Here is a 5,000-nt window from a genome sequence, read left to right on the forward strand (position 1 = left end):
TGCTTGAGCGACAATGGTCTGCTGCGTCATTGGGGGTGCATCTTGTAACCTGTGCCGGGCAGCCAGGGATGCTGGATGGCGGAGCGGCCTGCAAGCCGAGCGCCTTTCTTCGGAAGCGGGCTTGATCGGCCAGCCGGCGGGTGGAAAACTTCGGTCGGCCAGTTCTGGCTGTCTGATGCGGCCGGGGCCGAAATGCGGATCTCTCCGCCGTCCCGTGTCGGACCGCTGTCGGCCATACCTCGTTGGAAAGCGGCGGCGACGCCGCAGGCGGCGGTGTCAGCCCGCTCCCGCATGGACGAGGCACGGCGTCGCTAGGCCGCTTGGCCCGCCGGGCAACCGGCATCCGCTGCAGTCTTTGGGCAGTAACATGACGACGCAACGTGGCAACTGGCGCGGGAAAAGAGCGTCCGCTGCGGCCGGACGGGTCGCACCGGAGGCCAGCGACGGCGTGCGGCCGGCTCTTTGGCCGGCGGAGGTGCAGCCGTTGGCTGGAGACCGCTTTCCGACGGCTATCTCCGCTGGTGGGCCAGCTGTGCTCGTCGGGTGCGCGGCGCGGGGAAGAGGAAGGCAAGCGGCATCGAACGCTACCACATTCCTGCGGGCCGACCCGAAGCCGAGCGCGCTGGAAGTCCGCGAAATGCAACCGGAGAAGAAAGTCTGAATGTGGCAACTGATGAACTGAAAATTGTCGGCGGCAAATGGTTAACCAAATGGGTTGAAGGTGGCAAACCATTAACCGAAAACTCTGGCAAATGGTTAACCGGCGTGTTAAGATGGTATCTTTAATAAAAGACGGAAATGACGAAGCCAACATAGCCAAACGAAGGCGGGGACGTTAGTGTGGCAGAAGGGCATGTCTTTAAGCCGTCGGGCGAATGTCCCTGCCAGTTGGAATCTTTTCGGGAAAAAGGGTGAAAAAATCGGAAAGGCCTAGCCGTCCGCCGTGGGGTGCGTTCGCTCGGGCTCGGCCAGCCGCGTCGATGGGTGCCGGAACGGTGCGGCTGCGCTCCGGGAGTGCGGAGATACGGCCTGTCAAGTTTCGTCCCGGAAGTCTGGATGGAGCAAAATCCGAAGCCGTTTGCGGGAAATTAGTTCCAGGGCTCGGCGACCGAAGTCAAATCCGTCCCGCCAACTTGACACTTGTCATTTCTGTCCTTGGGGGTTGGCGGGGTACCTGCACAGAGGTAGGAGGTGGCTGATCGAGAATTGGTGAGTTTTCCAAAGTCACGTCTCGAGCCTCCAGGTCTGCAGAGACCGACCAGGGCTGCCGCCCAACCGACTATTCACCCTTTTTGGGCGGGAATTTTTTCCATTTTTGCCCATTTTTCGGGTTTTTGGTCGGGCTTCAAAAACGGCAGCCCGAGGCCTGGCAGAGGCCGGGGCATGTCCCCGGTCGCGCCAGGCGGCACGCGCGACCCGATTAGGCCCCGAAAGGAGTCGGGAAATCGGCAGACCTGCCCGAGTTCAGCCCGGGGGAGGCGGGGGGCAGGTCGGTTCGGCTCAAATCATTAACCAAAGCCGAGACTTGGTCTCGCTGGCGCAACCGAAGTGCCAGGCTGGATAACTCATTAACCAGAAGGCGGCTGGAGGCAGGCAGGGCTGATGGCTGAGGCCGGGTGGAGGCCACCCGCGGCCGGGAAAGTCAAAAGTCCCGTTGTGTGGAAGTCTATGAGGTCAGATTCGGCCGCCTTACCGGGCCTTCGGTTGATGGTTTCCCGCTTGGGCAAGCGAGTCGGCCCGGCAAAGTGGCCACTTGCATTTTCTGGCAAGTGTCTGCGAACAACGTTAATGAGTTGAACCTCGGCAATTGTCGGAAGTCCCGATGAAGAAATGAAAATGCCCCTTTTGCGGGGATTTGGATGCTCATGGCCGGCAGCAGGTGGCCCGACGCCCCGCCAACTTGACACTTGTCATTTCTGTCCTTGGGGGTTGGCGGGGTATCTGCACAGAGGTAGGAGGTGGCAGAATCGAGACTTGGTGAGTTTTCCAAACAAACGTCTCGAGCCTCCAGGTCTGCAGAGACCGACCAGGGCTGCCGCCCAACCGACTATTCACCCTTTTTGGGCGGGAATTTATTCCCTTTTTGCCCATTTTTCGGGTTTTTGGTCGGGCTTCAAAAGCGGCTGCCCGAGGCCTGGCAGAGGCCGGGGCATGGTCCCCGATCGCGCCAGGCGGCTCGCGCGACGCGATTAGGCCCCGAAAGGAGTCGGGAAATCGGCAGACCTGCCCGAGTTCAGCCCGGGGGAGGCGGGGGGCAGGTCGGTTCGGCTCAAATCATTAACCAAAGCCGAGACTTGGTCTCGCTGGCGCAACCGAAGTGCCAGGCTGGATAACTCATTAACCAGAAGGCGGCTGGAGGCAGGCAGGGCTGATGGCTGAGGCCGGGTGGAGGCCACCCGCGGCCGGGAAAGTCAAAAGTCCCGTTGTGTGGAAGTCTATGAGGTCAGATTCGGCCGCCTTACCGGGCCTTCGGTTGATGGTTTCCCGCTTGGGCAAGCGAGTCGGCCCGGCAAAGTGGCCACTTGCATTTTCTGGCAAGTGTCTGCGAACAACGTTAATGAGTTGAACCTCGGCAATTGTCGGAAGTCCCGATGAAGAAATGAAAATGCCCCTTTTGCGGGGATTTGGATGCTCATGGCCGGCAGCAGGTGGCCCGACGCCCCGCCAACTTGACACTTGTCATTTCTGTCCTTGGGGGTTGGCGGGGTATCTGCACAGAGGTAGGAGGTGGCAGAATCGAGACTTGGTGAGTTTTCCAAACAAACGTCTCGAGCCTCCAGGTCTGCAGAGACCGACCAGGGCTGCCGCCCAACCGACTATTCACCCTTTTTGGGCGGGAATTTATTCCCTTTTTGCCCATTTTTCGGGTTTTTGGTCGGGCTTCAAAAGCGGCTGCCCGAGGCCTGGCAGAGGCCGGGGCATGGGCCCCGATCGCGCCAGGCGGCTCGCGCGACCCGATTAGGCCCCGAAAGGAGTCGGGAAATCGGCAGACCTGCCCGAGTTCAGCCCGCGGTGGCGGGGGGCAGGTCGGTTCGGCTCAAATCAATAACCAAAGCCGAGACTTGGTCTCGCTGGCGCAACCGAAGTGCCAGGCTGGATAACTCATTAACCAGAAGGCGGCTGGAGGCAGGCAGGGCTGATGGCTGAGGCCGGGTGGAGGCCACCCGCGGCCGGGAAAGTCAAAAGTCCCGTTGTGTGGAAGTCTATGAGGTCAGATTCGGCCGCCTTACCGGGCCTTCGGTTGATGGTTTCCCGCTTGGGCAAGCGAGTCGGCCCGGCAAAGTGGCCACTTGCATTTTCTGGCAAGTGTCTGCGAACAACGTTAATGAGTTGAACCTTGGAAATTGCCGGAAGTCCCGATGAAGAAATGAAAATGCCCCTTTTGCGGGGATTTGGATGCTCATGGCCGGCAGCAGGTGGCCCGACGCCCCGCCAACTTGACACTTGTCATTTCTGTCCTTGGGGGTTGGCGGGGTATCTGCACAGAGGTAGGAGGTGGCAGAATCGAGACTTGGTGAGTTTTCCAAACAAACGTCTCGAGCCTCCAGGTCTGCAGAGACCGACCAGGGCTGCCGCCCAACCGACTATTCACCCTTTTTGGGCGGGAATTTATTCCCTTTTTGCCCATTTTTCGGGTTTTTGGTCGGGCTTCAAAAGCGGCTGCCCGAGGCCTGGCAGAGGCCGGGGCATGGTCCCCGATCGCGCCAGGCGGCTCGCGCGACGCGATTAGGCCCCGAAAGGAGTCGGGAAATCGGCAGACCTGCCCGAGTTCAGCCCGGGGGAGGCGGGGGGCAGGTCGGTTCGGCTCAAATCATTAACCAAAGCCGAGACTTGGTCTCGCTGGCGCAACCGAAGTGCCAGGCTGGATAACTCATTAACCAGAAGGCGGCTGGAGGCAGGCAGGGCTGATGGCTGAGGCCGGGTGGAGGCCACCCGCGGCCGGGAAAGTCAAAAGTCCCGTTGTGTGGAAGTCTATGAGGTCAGATTCGGCCGCCTTACCGGGCCTTCGGTTGATGGTTTCCCGCTTGGGCAAGCGAGTCGGCCCGGCAAAGTGGCCACTTGCATTTTCTGGCAAGTGTCTGCGAACAACGTTAATGAGTTGAACCTCGGCAATTGTCGGAAGTCCCGATGAAGAAATGAAAATGCCCCTTTTGCGGGGATTTGGATGCTCATGGCCGGCAGCAGGTGGCCCGACGCCCCGCCAACTTGACACTTGTCATTTCTGTCCTTGGGGGTTGGCGGGGTATCTGCACAGAGGTAGGAGGTGGCAGAATCGAGACTTGGTGAGTTTTCCAAACAAACGTCTCGAGCCTCCAGGTCTGCAGAGACCGACCAGGGCTGCCGCCCAACCGACTATTCACCCTTTTTGGGCGGGAATTTATTCCCTTTTTGCCCATTTTTCGGGTTTTTGGTCGGGCTTCAAAAGCGGCTGCCCGAGGCCTGGCAGAGGCCGGGGCATGGTCCCCGATCGCGCCAGGCGGCTCGCGCGACGCGATTAGGCCCCGAAAGGAGTCGGGAAATCGGCAGACCTGCCCGAGTTCAGCCCGGGGGAGGCGGGGGGCAGGTCGGTTCGGCTCAAATCATTAACCAAAGCCGAGACTTGGTCTCGCTGGCGCAACCGAAGTGCCAGGCTGGATAACTCATTAACCAGAAGGCGGCTGGAGGCAGGCAGGGCTGATGGCTGAGGCCGGGTGGAGGCCACCCGCGGCCGGGAAAGTCAAAAGTCCCGTTGTGTGGAAGTCTATGAGGTCAGATTCGGCCGCCTTACCGGGCCTTCGGTTGATGGTTTCCCGCTTGGGCAAGCGAGTCGGCCCGGCAAAGTGGCCACTTGCATTTTCTGGCAAGTGTCTGCGAACAACGTTAATGAGTTGAACCTCGGCAATTGTCGGAAGTCCCGATGAAGAAATGAAAATGCCCCTTTTGCGGGGATTTGGATGCTCATGGCCGGCAGCAGGTGGCCCGACGCCCCGCCAACTTGACACTTGTCATTTCTGTCCTTG

This window comes from Pristiophorus japonicus, unplaced genomic scaffold, assembly GCF_044704955.1.
Source record: "Pristiophorus japonicus isolate sPriJap1 unplaced genomic scaffold, sPriJap1.hap1 HAP1_SCAFFOLD_1228, whole genome shotgun sequence".
Classification (NCBI taxonomy): domain Eukaryota; kingdom Metazoa; phylum Chordata; class Chondrichthyes; family Pristiophoridae; genus Pristiophorus; species Pristiophorus japonicus.